Below are 16,964 nucleotides of genomic sequence, written 5' to 3' on the forward strand. Positions count from 1 at the left end.
ACTTTCCTCAACATAATAAAAGCCGTATATGACAAACCCACAGCCAACATCGTCCTCAATGGTGAAAAACTGAAACCATTTCCACTAAGATCAGGTCAAGACAAGGTTGCCCACTCTCACCACTATTATTCAACATAGTTTTGGAAGTTTTAGCCACAGCAATCAGAGAAGAAAAAGAAATAAAAGGAATCCAAATCGGAAAGGAAGAAGTAAAGCTGTCACTGTTTGCAGATGTCATGATACTATACATAGAGAATCCTAAAGATGCTACCAGAAAACTACTAGAGCTAATCAATGAATTTGGTAAAGTTGCAAGATACTAAATTAATGCACAGAAATCTCTTGTATTCCTAGACACTAATGATGAAAAATCTGAAAGTGAAATTAAGAAAACACTCCCATTTACCATTGCAACAAAAAGCATAAAATATCTGGGAATAAGCCTACCTAAGGAGACAAAAGACCTATATGCAGAAAATTATAAGACACTGATGAAAGAAATTAAAAATGATACAAATAGATGGAGAGATATACCATGTTCTTGGATTGGAAGAATCAACATTGTGAAAATGACTCTACTACCCAAAGCAATCTACAGATTCAATATAATCCCTATCAAACTACCACTGGCATTTTTCAGAGGACTAGAACAAAAAATTTCACCATTTGTATGGAAACACAAAAGACCCCAAATAGCCAAATCAATCTTGAGAAAGAAAAATGGAGGTGGAGGAATCAGGCTCCCTGACTTCAGACTATATTACAAAGCTACAGTAATCAAGACAGTATGGTACTGGCACAAAAACAGAAATATAGATCAGTGGAACAGTATAGAAAGCCCAGAGATAAACCCACGCACATATGGTCACCTTATCTTTGATAAAGGAGGCAAGAATATACAGTGGAGAAAATACAGCATCCTCAATAAGTGGTTCTGGGAAAACTGGACAGCTACATGTAAAAGACTGAAATTAGAACAGTCCCTAACACCATACACAAAAATAAACTCAAAATGGATTAAAGACCTAAGTGTAAGGCCAGACACTATAAAAATGTTAGAGGAAAACATAGGCAGAACACTCTATGACATAAATCAAGCAAGATCCTTTTTGACCCACCTCCTAGAGAAATGGAAATAAGAGCAAAAATAAACAAATGGGACATAATGAAACTTAAAAGCTTTTGCACAGCAAAGGAAACCATAAACAAGATGAAAAGACAATCCTCAGAATGGGAGAAAATATTTGCAAGTGAAGCAACTGACAAAGGATTAATCTCCAAAACATACAAGCAACTCATGCAGCTCAATATCAAAAAAACAAACAACCCCATCCAAAAATGGGCAGAAGACCTAAATAGACATTTCTCCAAAGAAGATATACAGATTGCCAACAAATACATGAAAGAATGCTCAACATCCTTAATCATTAGAGAAATGCAAATCAAAACTACAATGAGATATCATCTCACTTCGGTCAGGATGGCCATCATCAAAAAATCTATAAACAATAAATGCTGGAGAGGGTGTGCACTGTTGGTGGGAATGTAAATTGATACAGCCACTGTGGAGAACAGTATGGAGGTTCCATAAAAAACTAAAAATAGAACTACCATCCAACCCAGCAATCCCACTACTGGGCATATACCCTGAGAAAACCATAATTCAAAATGAGTTATGTACCACAATGTTCATTGCAGCCCTATTTACAACAGCCAGGACATGGAAGCAACCTAAGTGTCCATCAACAGATGAATGGATACAGAAGATGTGGCACATATATACAATGGAATATTACTCAGCCATAAAAAGGAATGAAACTGAGTTATTTGTAGTGAGGTTGGTGGACCTAGAGACTGTCATACAGAGTGATGTAATTCAGAAAGAGAAAAACAAATACCGTATGCTAACACATATATATGGAATCTAAAAAAAGAAAAAAGAAAAAAAATGGGCAGAAGAACCTAGGGGCAAGACGGGAATAAAGATGCAGACCTACTAGAGTATGGACTTGAGGATACGGGGAGGGGGAAGGGTAAGCTGGGACAAAGTGAGAGAGTGGCATGGACATATATACACTACCAAACGTAAAATAGATAGCTAGTGGGAACCAGTCGCATAGCACAGGGGGATCAGCTCAGTGCTTTGTGACCACCTAGAGGGGTGGGATAAGGATGGTGGGAGGGAGGGAGATGCAAGAGGGAAGAGATATGGGGACATATGTATATGTATAAGTGATTCGCTTTGTTATAAAGCAGAAGTTACCACACCATTGTAAAGCAATTATACTCCAATAAAGATGTTAAAAAAAAAAAGAAATGCACACCAGATTGGAAAGACTCAGTTTGAAAAAAGAATGTAAAACACTCATTAATAATTTTATATTGATTGTGTGTTAAATGCTAATTTAGATATTTGGTTAAATAAACTTCATTATCCAAAGTAATTTTACCTGTTTTCTTTTTACTTTTTATAGTGTGGCTCTAAAATTTAAATTCAAAGTTATGTATGTAGCTCTCATTATGCTTTGACTGGACAATACTACTCTAAAACCTTGCCTCAAAGTAGATAAATGATTATTCTCCTGAAGTCATCTACTTTCATGTTTGTGTCCTTTCACAAAGTGTTTATCAACATTTATTGCTTTCCAGTTAATTTCAGTCAGCTTCTCTTGAAGGCCAGGTAAACAACGTAGCTGGAAAAAGTCCAATGCATTTTCTTGCCTAATCACATGAGATGTTGCATCTGTATTTCTCTTAAACCACAAATGATGAACAGTCCACAAACACTTCATCTGGTTTATATAGTCATCAGCTGAATGTTCTTCCTGTGGGTGTAAGAATAACAGACAAAGGAAATTCCATAGAAATTTTCCAGTTGCTTTTTAAGATGCCATCAATTGTAAATTTGTATCAGATACCAAAATGTACCATTTGAATTACACGGGAAATGACCATTGATAGGTACAGAAACTGTAAATTCAGAGAACAAAATATACAGTAGTTTAGTTAATTGTATGCTGAACAAGAACACAAATATTCATTCCTATTAACATGAAAGAAATGTGACACAGAGGCATGAAATGAGCAAATGTTGTTCGAAAAATGGCGCTGATAGACTTGTTTGATGCAGGGTTGCCACAAAACTTTAATTTGTAAAAAACACAGTATCTGAAAAGCACAATAAAGCAAACTGCCATAAAACGAGGTTTCCTTGTATATATAATTTTATATATAAATAATCTCCTATATAATAAATAAATGTATATTATATAAAAGGAGATTTATTTTGAAGAATTGGCTCACACATTGAAGGAGGCTGAGGTGTCCATAATAGAAGGCACAAAGGGCATGTAACAGGGATACCTAAGAGAGCCTGGAGGGCCATGATCAGGGAAGACATCTCTGAGAAAGTGACATTTCAGCCGAGGCTTCAAGAATCAGTGAGGCCTGGACAGGATGTGGAGAATGGGAAGTGATAGGCCTATGGGGGGTAACTAAGGATGGAGAGACTCTGGTACCTTTGAAGAGCTGTAAGAAGGCCGGTTGGCTGGAGCACAGTGAGAAGAAGATGAGGCTAATAAGATGAAGTAGCTGTGGACCACTCACACAGGGTCTGATATTACATTACTATCCTTTCTGGGGAGACAAGTAATAAAGTGCAGACCCATGCTCAACAACACTAACCACAGCAGTAGCAATGGAAATAGCACTGCTGAGGGTTTACTCTGTGTTGTGCCCTGCTCTGGGAGTTTTAAACTTAATATTGTATTTAATCTTCACAACAACCTATTAGGTGGTTATTTATTATGTTCCATTATATTGATAGGATATGGGTATTAGCTTACAGAGGGTGGGCAATTTTAAGTTGATATGGCCAATAAGTGACAAAGCCAGGATTGGAAAGCAGGGTTTTCTAATTCTAGATTCTGTATTTTTACCAGAGTTCTACCCTGAATATTGTCTTATACAATATTTAAGTGAACCCCCTTGCATATGAATTAGCTGTAATTGTTGTTTCAAAGTCTTTTTTCAAGGCAAGCATTGTTTTCATTTTCTCCTTAAGCAAAGCTTATCAAAAGATACCTCCTTCCCTTCCTCACAGGATTCTGTCTAGCAAACCCAAATGAGAATTCCCTTGCCTCTTGATTGGTAGAGGTTTTTTGCATGGAATTTGGGACAGATGGGTAGGGAGATTTAGGATTTATAGACCACACATTCCTTGTGCTGGTTCCATTAAAACACCTAATAGTCTAGGTGAGAACAATTTATTCTTCCTGAGATGGTTGAAGTTGAAAAATAACATTTTGTTAAATTTCCCCAATACGTTGAAGACTCTAATGGAACCCACTTCGGAATCTAGTGATATGGTCCAAAAGATAGTTTTAGAGTCCAACAGACCAGGGCTGAGTTCAAGTTCAGCCACTTATTAGCTTTGTGATCTCAGCAGATTAATTAACCTCCTTGAATCTCTGCTTCTAATCTGTGAAATAGGGATAATACAGATAATAAATAAGGGTAATAATAGTACCTACCTCACCTGAGTGTTGTGAGGATTAAACGAGATAATATATATTCCAAGCTCAGTAATTGGTAGCCAGCCATTATCAATCCATCTTTTGGAGACATTGAATACCTTATGGGTTCAAATCTTAGGGCAGTCACAAAAATAGTCAACCTGAAGTATAATGCTTTGAATGATATAGCCAAATGAGACATAAAATGCCAAATAGTAAAACTGAATAACACATCTAAAATAACAAAACACTTGAAAGAAAAATCAAATTTAAAAATCCCAAGGTCATTTCTCTAAGAATGTTTTATTTTTCTTTATAAGCTCAGCATTTAGTTCAATGCTAGGAAACCCAAATCCCTCAATAAATGTTTGTGTAATGAATGGGCAAATAATAAAGGAAGGAAGGAAGGAAGGAAGGAAGGAAGGAAGGAAGGAAGGAAGGAAGGAAGGAAGGAAGGAAGGAAAGAAGGAAGGGAGGAAGGAATAGACGGATGAATACAGCGTCATTTGTTGAGCTGTGCAAATGTAAACTCAGTGACTGTCAGACGCACGTGTGACTCCAAACTGAGTCTAGCAAAGAGAAAGCAATGTGAACCTACTTACTTGGAAGATAGCCAGAAAGTAAGGTTAAAAAATAGAAACGCCATCAGGATCAGCAAGAAAAACTGATGAAGCCTTCCTAGTCCTATCCTTCCTGGTTATAGAGATATGCGTTAAGAAAATCATTGCTTAATTTTAGTTTTATGGACCTAGTTGTAGCCTAAATGATCTTGCAGAAGAGACAGCTCTGCATTCACGGGCACCTGTGCCTACAGTGCACACCCTCAGATTCAGTTTCAAAGTTTATGCTCAGAAATAAACATTTCCAAGACATAGGGTATTTGTCTGTCCTTCAATTCATATATGCCACTCAGTCATAGGTAGTTTTACAGGAATTTCCAGCACAAACTCCTACTGTCCAAGCTAAGAGTTTTAAATAGTGCATTGTTTCCCCAGAAAATACCATGTATCTAATTTTTGAGACAAAACAAATCAGAGGCAAATGCTTGGTTATTTAGGGAATCAAATCAAAATGTATTGCAGATGAATTAATTAATGCAAACAGAGATTGACAAAGGTGGCAGAGTGTGTATGTTATATGTTGTCAGCAGAATTTTAATGTTCAAGAAAAGTCACGCACATAAGTCGAGAGTGCTATTTACAGAATTTTCTTCTCATGAATATATATATATAAAGCATTGTGTACTCGAGATCTGATATGTCTGTATAAACGGAGGGAATCCAGCAATTGACCATTAAGGGCAGAATTTAGTTTATTACACCTGCAGAGGGCTGGGGACAAGGTTAGACTGTTTAGGAGAGTTGTCTTTCCATGGCTCAATAATTTTCCATTCTGTCTTTGTCAAGAAAGTTATGGAAAGCAGTCAATAAAAAGTTGGCTTACTGCAACACAGTAAGATTGAACTGTAGAGATTAAACATGGCTGCATTTATTAACAGTGAACACAAGCTGGATGTGGGCCCTCTTCACATAATCCTTTGTTGGCTTAGGTACAGTAGTCAGCATTTATCAACATGTATGTTAACTATGAATGTTTTTGTTTATATTAGTGAAGAATGTAAAGACCGGGGAAAACAGGTAAAAAACAGTGTATTAAGCACAAAAGGAAAAGAAGAATTAAGGTGATTAATAACTCATTTCAAAGAATACGTTTGACAATACACACAATTTACCAGTGTACCTGTGGGCATTTGTCTTTATAATTCTACAATGTTCATCACCTTGACACCTCTGTCCTACATAAGAAGCATGAACACTGAAGTAGCTCTTATGGGGAAGAGAATACTATTATTAAGCAATAACAACAATAAAAGACCAGTCTGCGCCACATCAATTTCTCCTTCATTCTACATTTGCTGGAACTCATGGATATTTTCTCCTCTTGCTACATATATATATATATATATATATATATATATATATATATATATGTATATATATACACATATATATATATATTTATATATATATATAAATATATATATATATGTGTATATATATACATATATATATATATATATATATATATATATATATATATATACACATACTTGATGTTAAGTAGATTATATATTCTTCCTGGGCAAACAGTGTGTCTTCTATTCCTTTTGCACAAAATTATTTCTTCTCTATTCTTTTAACACTTCCTACTTCATTTATTTTATAAAAATCAACATGAAGTATCTGTGGATGAATGCATAAATAAATGAATAAATGAATGAATGCACAAACATGTTTTTAAACTGCTAGACTATAACCTCTTTGAAGGTAGGAAACTTGTCTCAACTTTGCCTATTATATCATGACAAGAGTGGCCAAAACCCCAGAAAACAAAAAATTCCCTGAAACAAAAAACAGTCTCAGCAAATACACAGGGATTACCCCCTCCCAAGCCCCAAACTACTGATCCTAGACTAGATGTCAGCGTCCTTCTCAGTCTCAAGCCACTTAAGACCCTTCTCAATGAATTACAAATGGCCCCTGTATCTGAGGCATCTCTGGCACTTAGTAGGTGCCCAGTGAGTGTTTGCCAAATTGTGGATGTCATTTAAGATTTTCTATTAAAACAGAGACATAAATGCAGAGACAAAGTGAGAGGAATGCAGGGATGTCATATTGGGGTTTTAACAAGAAAAATAAAAATTTTTATTAAAGACAGTTTTATTGCTTTAAGTGGAAACACAGTAAGGGTCTTTATTTCTTGTGTTATTTCCTCATTTCCAAAGGTATGAAGAGTGATATGCATTTTTTAAACACGTATCCAGGCTAACAATCACTGAACGCTCTGACCATAGATAACGCTCTTATCTACCCAGATTGTTTGCCACGACTCCACACGCTGCCATCAGAGACCCACGGGCCTGGAGCAGCAAGCAGGACCAGGAAGGAGAAGCCATTTCCAGAGATTATAGTTCTCAGGGGTTTAAAGGCAAAAGAGGCCTTCTAGGTGAAAATAAGTACCTGCAACTAAATCTTGCATAAGCGTAGAGCAATAGTCTCTGGGCTCTGCATTAGAAATACCTCTTTGTTTCATATTTGTGGTTAATGCCACCCAAATGGTAAACTCACTTAAACCTAACATTCTGATTGTGGGCAGTGCCAAAGATTTAACTGGGAATGCTGTTATGTTTCCATCCTATGTCCTTGATTTTTCAAACAATTAGTGTGTCTCTTACAATCAGAGTCTCTGACAATTAAGGCTATTCAAAACCATGAAAATCGGGGGTTCTAGCTTCAGAAAAGTGAGACAAAACATTCTTCCAGTGCGCACTAGTCTTTATTTTTAACTTCATAGCTCATAAACATTGGTATTAATTAGCATCCTTTTACTGCACCTTGCATTGAATTGTAATTATTTGAGTCTCTGTTCCTACTAGTAGACCCTCTATAATAAGAAAGTATCTTATGCATTTTTCCATTCCCAGCATTCAGGATTATGCCTGGAACTCCTGGGAGATCTTTGAACCTTCCCTGAAATTGAATCTGTGCATATCTTTGAATTCTCCAAGCTTTAGTTTCCGTGGATTAGGAGCTCAACGTTCACATGTGAGATGGAGTTACACATAAGCAGAGGAGTTCCCAGTACAACAGGTTATAATTACAGGCAGGTATGGGTAGGAAATAAAAATGTTTTGTTTTGTTTTGATTTGCTTTTCAGATACCCTTACAAGATAAAGAAATTAGCTGGATTCATTTGAATATTTCTCTCTCAGTTGCTTTTTAGAGAGTCAGAGAATTCATATGCCTTTCAGATTCTGCATACAAGAGGATGGTGCTTTCCACCTGCTTGGGAGAAATACAAGCTTCTGTCACTGCTGCTGACTTAGAATCATACACATACAGAATAGAAAGAAATCTAGTCCCCACTGTCTAAAGGTTTAGTGACTCCAGAGGAAGATAAACATTTAAAGTAGCAACGGGATGTGTTTACCATTGTTGAACACCTCATACCATTGAAGAAATCTCTGCTCAGGCTCTGTTTCTTTTCAGGCATTTCCTACATTTTTGTTGTTGAGTTTTGATAGATCTTAGAAAAGTTTTATCTTTTTCTGGTTGCCTGATACCTGAGGCTGGGGCAGAGCCTGCCATTCATCTCAATCTAGATCCTTATCCCCCCGCTTTGTCTGTTATTTGTGCTGGGTCACAACTGACTTCAAAGGTGACTTTGGATAAAAAATAAATACAGCTTGGTGGGAAAGGACGAGATAATTGGATGCCTTATGTTGTAAAAAGAAAGTTCTTCAAATTTTTCCTAAGAATAAAATTCTCTGTGCGTTTTTACGCAGAATCTGACTTTGAGTCATTCTGTAATATCAATAAAGTATCCTTTTCTGTCATCTCTAAGGAAATAAATTTTCCCAAATCAGAACGAGAGCATTCCTTTAATTTTAAATGATATATCTGCTCCTGTTTTACTTTTAACTACCACTGAACATATAGAGTAATGTTAAACATAGAGACAATCTTTGTATGCTTATGAAAAAGTCAATGACTTTTCATAGGCGTTGAGTCCAGTTATTAATTTGGGGAAAATATGGGAACAAAAGGAACAATCATCTTCTTTTTGTGTTCTGGAAGGTGTGAAATGGAGAATTATCCTGATTATATGCTCTCATGCTGCCAGTCTCATGCAGATGCTATTGGTGTAAAAGTGCAGTGCAGATTTTTTGTCCAGCTAGTTCTTCTAGTATTTAACAGATAATCTCAAGCACAAAGAGAATATATTTATTTTTGTCTGTGGCTGTATCCTACAGATTGTCGACACTATTTGGGGATAATTACAAGATCTCCACTTCCATTGGATGTGCTTGCTTACAGCTGGGATTATGGGCTTCTTTGCAAATATACATATGCTGGGATAGCTCCAGTCCAATCTCTAACAACATATGTAATTAGGTGAACTGGTGATGCTTCCAGCAAAATATATCACTTTATTTGACGAGATGTCCACAAATTTCACCTTCTCCCTTTCTGTTCTGACAGTTATGACAGCTGATCTCTACATACGTTGTTCAAGACCAGAGTTTGCTGATTTCTTATGTACTAATTAAGGCTCTATATTATCCAGAATGAGATTGCCACATTCCTATGCGTAAGGAGATTATACTGTTTGGCAAAGGATCACATTTACTTTGCAAACAATACTTTGATCTCAACAGAGTGTGGTCTCCTTTCTCGGGTGATCCCGGATTTCTAAAATGCGTTCGAATGTACCACTGCCTCATGAGATTAGATCTGTGAACATAGTTTATACTCTGAGGCAAATGCTGGGAAATACACTTCTCACTCCCCACGCTTCAGCTACCACCTTACAAAATAGAAGTGAAAAGTTACACGTGTGGAAGGTGTGATGAGTGACAGTTATAACCTGGCCAATCTGCCTTGGCAAAGAGTGCCTGGGAGAACAGAATCTGCTCTTTGGGGAGGGAGGTGATACCAAGTTACTCTTGTCTGAGGCAGGTCAGTGCTATGGCCTCTACCTGCGTGTATGTGATACAGATGTGCTAGCAAAGTCATCCCAAACAACTAGTGCCTCGTCTCTGCCTCTAGACAAGGAGCATAGACACTGGACAAGAATGAAGGAGAGAAGGTATCTCATTAGAAAACACCATTAGAGAAACGCTAGATGCATTAGCAGTAGTAACATGCTCTCTCAGGGTTGAAGATCTCTGTAAAAAGACATAAGAGATTCTTATCCCCATTTCCCCTGGCCCTTTCTTCATGGTTCTTTCCAGCCCCTTTAGCTCATGGATGACTTGTTTTTCGGCTGAATCAAACCTCATCATATGTGTTATGACAAACTAGTAACATTTGAAAAGATGGATAACCTCTAGTGTTGGCAAGAGACGCACTTTACGTTGTTGCTGGAATTCAAAATGGTATGACCTTGAGGGTTGGGGGCAATGTGACATTATTTTTTCAAAATGTGAAGTATGCATACTTTGGGTATGGCTCTAGGAATGCCCTTAAGCAGGAGGGTGCTGGGGGCAGCCAGAAGCTTTCTAGAGCTGATTATGTGCATTTTGACTTGTATCTAGAAAACTGAAAAGCTAGGAAGGAAGGGAATATTGCTTTTACTTTACAGGTCTCTGTATTGTTTTATATTTTTTTTTCCATGAGCATTACCTTATATCTTGAAATTTAAAAAGAAAAGATAAAAATATAAGCAGAAGGAATCAATACATAGTGATATCCAAATATTGAACTTCCTAATGCTGCATTTGAACAAGTACAAAGTGAGATTTCTGCATCTGAAAACCCTTTTGGAGTTCATCCTAAAGAACCTCCATCTGTGTTGATGATCGCCCACAAGTCTTCCACAAGACTCTCAACCTCACAATGTTGAGTAAAGATGCAGCCCGCCCCCTCTCCCCAACCTCATGACCAAGCTCAGTTTCTCTAAGTAATTTTAAAGTGTGATAAGAGCAGTGATTACTCACAACAGCAATGACCAGAAGCAGCTAGAAACGAAGTTTCTGAAGATGAGCTCATGTAACTAGTGGCTAGGCTGTGCTGGTGATATTTGACCTCAGTCAAACGGTGCTTGATTCAGAATGACTGGTCTCAGCAGCTACAGCCCTAGAACTTAAGAGGTCCCATGGGTATCGAGAGGTAATTCTAGTTTGTTCTTTCTCAGACACTCAACATTTCAGCTAAGTCGCCAACCTAGTTTTGTTCAGAAAAGGACATTAGAAATATCCTCAAGCTGTGGTGTGCTGGGGCCATCTGGGACTCACTTGCTAACACTGGTTGTGTGTATCCCTTCCCAACTCTGAGTTTATTAACCTCATGTCACTGAAATGGGATATGATAGGAATATTTACACGAGGGATATCAGCAAATGCTGCAAATCCAGGCTCCCCCAGCCAGTTAAACATTTATCTGCACACCACTGCCCCAAAGGCTTTCTAAATCATTAACCCAGAAACTTTGAAAGTTGTTCAAAGACTTCAAAACCACACTATCTGCCTTGAGAAACTCAGAAGGCTGACTTCTCCTCTCTCCTCTCAAGAAGGAGCAGTCACATAAGAAGAGATGAAATGCTTAGGTATTGCCTGTCCAAGGAGACATCAGTCATTCTCCAGAAGTTTCAGAAGCAGATCCAGAAGAATTGTTAGCCTAATTCTTACTTTACAAATCCCCTCACTATGTCCTACAAAGCCTCCATCCCTAAAATGAAAGGAGGAAGAGAAATATTTCTCACCATGATCTGGGTGGTGAATGAACTTGGAGGAAAAGAAACGGCCCAGAGAACTCATCTCTGTGTACCTGAGCCCTGTCCCCTAAAGGTCCACATCCACCCAGGACAAAAGTCCCACTCAGAATGTTTCTTCCCAATCTTTTTATTCCTCTTTGTTTAACAGTAGCTATTGTGGCCTAACTGAACTTTCTTGTGATGAAATCTGTTTATTTCTAGAACAAATCAAGAGGCAGCAATAGAACACTGCATTGTTTTCCTTACTGTGAGCATTTAAAAAGAAGTAAACAACTGAAAACCAGCAGTGACAGACACTGCACAAGCAGTACTTCTCCTTCTCACCCAACCTGTCTGGGAGCCCAGCCTAAGGGGATGGTGGCTTCAACACACCTCTCCACCTGACACACGGCTCTCACTGCCAACAGCATTCCACATCTCATCCAGTCAGTCTGAAAAGCCAACATGCCTACCCCCAGATCACTGAGGGAGATAAAGCCAGAGTAATAAAGCTTTTGACTAGAAAGGACTTCAAATGATCTTGCCAGCCACCTCATTTTTATAGCTGAATAAACTAGCACAGAAATGTTAGGTGACGTGCCCAAGATCACACAGGGAGTAGCAGAGCCACAGTCAGAGTCCAGGGCTTTCTCACTTCAAAGCTGATGTTTGTAATCATCACATTGTAGTCAGTTGAAATCTTTATCATCCCTCAAAGTCCAACTGGAGAAGCTGCACTTGTCATTCCTTGGACCTCAAATGGGTATCATTCCTGCCTACTCTGAACCATCATAATGTTCTGCATTTTCTTATCATGCTCTGTTTTGTATTAAAATCACCTGTCTTCTTATTCTGTTTTATTCCTCCTCCTGGAATATATATTTCTTGAGCTAAAATTGGGTCTTCCTTTTCTCTGTTGCTGCCTTGCACTTGGTATGTGTTTAATAAAAATGTACTGAATGGAATTGAATTGACCTGAGATTTGAGTTCATTGTTCTGCAGTAGTTATCACTTGCACATGCATGAGAAGCAACTCAAGAGCTTATTAAAATGGAGATTCCTGGAATTCTGATTCAAGAGCTCTTGAGAGGGTCCCAGGGACCTTCATTTTCAACAAGCCAACAAGTGATTCTGAAGCATAGATCTATCTGTGCTTTCTTTCCAAGTCTCTCTTGTAACAAGTATAATTTTGAGATACTTGGCCAAGATTAGAGGTGTCATTGAGTTCCCAGAACATGACAAAGATTACAGGTCTACACAGTGTTGGATCCTATAGTCTTAATTTCACTAACAGAGATCTCTAATTTAAGCGTTCTCAAATGGGCTGTGGGGTAAGGAATTTAATGTTCTGTCAAGTGCCATTCTCACCAAACTCCCCTGCTCCTCAAGCTGAGACAAAGTTCTCTAGCAGTGTAGAAGGAGGGACAAATAAAGTCTTTCTGTCCATGAAGTCAATGTGGAACTCATACCTTCCAAGAGTACGCAGGCATTTTAGAAAGAATAAAGAGCTTAAACAGAGACTCATTACAACACCGACACTCTGCAACATGATATGCTCATTTAGTTAATGTTTGTAAAGTGCTTTGATCTCATAAAGCAGTGAGATAATCCCGGGCCTTGTTTACTGAGTGCTTCTCTTCCCAAGGGCTCAAAGTGATTTATAGGGAGCAAGCCCAATTCGTTGCTTGCCAGTTCAGAGGGGCACTCAGAATAATTGGGGGGTGGGTGCCTTGGAGCCAGACTGAAGGAGGGCACTGTGGGTGTTGTGATGGTCCGTGTTTGGGAAGATCACAGACCCCTGCCAAGCTCCAGGAGGTAAAGCTGATCTTCTGTGCTCACATATCACCTGTGTAGGTTGCCATCAGAGCATTTATCATGCTGTAGAGTACAGTCAACATCTGTTTATGAGTCTGCCTCCCCACTAGACTATGAGTTACTTGGACAGAGAAATTGTGTCTTTCAGCTTTGCATGACCTGGCCACTGCCCAACTCTCCAAGTTTAACTCACACAGCTTTCCCTCTCTCTCACCACCTCCAGCCAAACTGGTCTTTCTGTTTCTCAGACACACCAAGCTTCTTTCATCTGTTGGGCCTTTTGCACCAAAGTTATTTACCACCATGGCTGCCTTCTCAACATCCAAATTTCAACTCAGCTGTCACCTCCTCAGGTGACCCTGACCATTCTTAGCTAAATGTGTTACTTCCTAATCAGTCTCAGTCATATTACTCTGTTTTATAACTGTTTGATTTTCCTCATAGAACCTATATTTTCTGACATCATCTATTTTTTTATTTCATATTATTTATTTTTTGTCATTCTGATGTCATTTTTGGGGAAGTGGTGGCTATCTTCATTTCTTTTCTTTCTTGTTTCTATTTTATTTCTTCTACAATGGTCTGTAAGCTTCTAGAAAATGGGGACTATCTACGTCATTCATCACTGCAACTCTAGTACCTAGCAGATTTTAAGTGGTCCGTAAAAAAAGTTGATATAAATATTGGTTGTTTCAGCATTTTATACAGCACTTAATAAATACTTTTTAAATAAACGAATACATGAACAAATGTTAGACTAAATGTTATGCTTCAGCATAAATTCCTTACTTCACTAAATTGCTGGTCAATCCTTTTGTTCACAAAGTATGACAGGTTAGGATTTAATATACCTCTGGTATAAAGTGATAATCTTTGATTTTCAACTATCTTTCATCCTATGATACATCCAGTCTTCAAACCTGTTCATTTTTCTATTGCATTGTTTCATACACCTTTCTTTTCCTTTCCCACTTCCATTGCTCCTCCCTAGTCCATAATCGTAAAATTTCACATCTACGTATTTCAATATTGTCTTTAACAGCAGCTTCCACACAGCCCACACTGATGGGTGCTGCACCTTACTGGCAGATTTTGCTGTGTCTCATCCTGTCACTAGCCCCCTCCAAAAGCTCCAATTATTTATCCTCAAACACTTTGGCACCTCTGTTTGCCAGCTGTGAGGCCATGGGCAAGTTACTTAACATAACTTCCTCTTCCGTAAAAATGAGTCTGATTAATAGTACCTAACTCATGTCTTGTCATGAAGATTAAAGGAGTGAATTAATTCATATAAAGATGGTCACAGTTGTAGGGAGTCACCAAATGGTAGCTCTTCTTATTTTCTGATTAATGACAATGGTCATAGTAGTAAAGCTGAAATGCTTTAGCTAGAGTTTTCCACTCTGCTCCAGGACTATCCTTCTATCTTAATTTTTCAACACCTTGACCCCACTATTAGCTTTTGTTTCCATCTTTACTTTCCTAAATCCCAAACATGATTCACTTTTTTTCATCCAAGAGACTATTATTTCTTCTTGTTGCAAATTTGATGAGGACGATCTTATTGATGATGCTGATTTTTGCCACTCTCCATTTTCTATCACTCCTCTGAAATTCTTCAGTTCTCTCTCCTGCCTTCTTAACATATCATACTAACTTGTGAAAACTGTCCCATCACTGTATTTCCTTAACTCTTGTTTTTAATGTGTTTTTTAATTGTAACCGGACGGCTGATACATGGGAGACCTTTGAATCCCAAGGAACCCAGCACAATGTACAGCATCCTTTTGTTCTTGTGTAATTCCTTGTATTAGCCAACTGTTCACACTGAAAATACTGACATGAAAGGAAAAGGAAAGATAGGGCCAGCCATAGTTCTTTGTCTCAGTCCCTCCTTACTCAACTGTAAGCTGAAGTTAAAGTATTGACAGAATGTGTACATATCAAGAAGTGAAATAAAATCAGTTGGGTTAGTTTTGCCCAGTGTTTCCCCTATTCCGGAAACAAAGAATTACATATGTATGTGTAAAGGAAGAATTGTGTAATTTCAGTGATCCTGCAAACAATGAAGTGCTATTATATTTGTTTTTAAAAATCGATATTGCACAATATAAACATGAATGGTAAAATTCAGGCTAATAATATACAGTTTTAAAGTTTGTTTTACTTAGACATTTAAAAACACCATGATAGGTCAGAAGAAAGTCTGCAGAAGAAATGAAAAAGCTTTGTATCTCAGTTCATTTAATGGCACAACTTTCCTGCTTTTTGAACAAGCAACCCCTCATTTTCACTTTGCACTGGACTCCACAATTTATGTAGCTGGTGACTATTAATATTAATGCAATTTCACTTGGGGCTTGAGAATATTGAGATTATACATGCATTTTATACTCTGATTCTTATGAAGTTAACTTACCTGACTGTACAAGGGTTTAGGGTAAAGCCTTGAAACATATTTGCGTCTACATGTTCCTGGTTCCAGCAGAAAGGGGACTTGAAATATGGTTCTTGTTTAGTTTTTTTTGTTGTTGTTTAGAAAAAAAGAAATCTTAATTGTTGTTTTGTTTTTCTCTTCCTTGCTGTCATGTTTATGTTCAAAAGGTTATCACATTGATCCCAACCTTATTGCAGCAAACCTATCACCACTCTACCAACAAAGCTCATCAAGTCAGGACTATAAGTTCCCCTCAAATTAAATGATGACTGAACCATAGCAAAGTCTGCTAGAGCTGAATGGCTCTTGGCCCAGAGTGGCCTTCACTGTACAAACATATGTAAATATATCCAAATATAGAAATCCAAGCTTTCAGAACCTCTGACCCACTTTTTTTCCCCTCTTTCACATCCTTCTTTTGCAGCTGTTTATAGGTGGCATGTCTCTTATCTATTGGTGCCAGGCCCTGCTTCTTGTGCCAGCAAGAACTGGCCCCTTTGATGCTTTGTAGTCTATGACTTCAACACTGTGAACTTGGTGCACTCTCCCAAAGCCACACCTTCCCCTGGCAAGGCCAAGGATTCAGGGCCATGAGCAAAACTGGAGTTGAAGCAGGTTAGATGAGGACATGGTGCCTTGTTTTAACAAACTGTCAACAACTTGAGGAGACTCATTGAACATTTTAGTTGGCAAGGTAAAGAGATCAACCTAAGCTGTCAAGTTGCCCAGATTTGAGGGAGTCTTCTTTTTTAAATAAAGTTATTTATTTATTTATTTTTGGCTGTGTTGGGTCTTCGTTGCTGTGCGCAGGCTTTCTCTAGTTGTGGTGAGCAGGGGCTACTGTTCTTTGCGGTGTGCAGGCTTCTCATTACGGTGGCTTCTCTTGTTGTGGAGCACAGGCTCTAGAGCACAGGCTCAGTAGTTGTGGCTCACAGGCTTAGTTG

The sequence above is a fragment of the Eschrichtius robustus genome, chromosome 4 (assembly GCF_028021215.1).
Source record: "Eschrichtius robustus isolate mEscRob2 chromosome 4, mEscRob2.pri, whole genome shotgun sequence".
NCBI classification, from domain to species: domain Eukaryota; kingdom Metazoa; phylum Chordata; class Mammalia; order Artiodactyla; family Eschrichtiidae; genus Eschrichtius; species Eschrichtius robustus.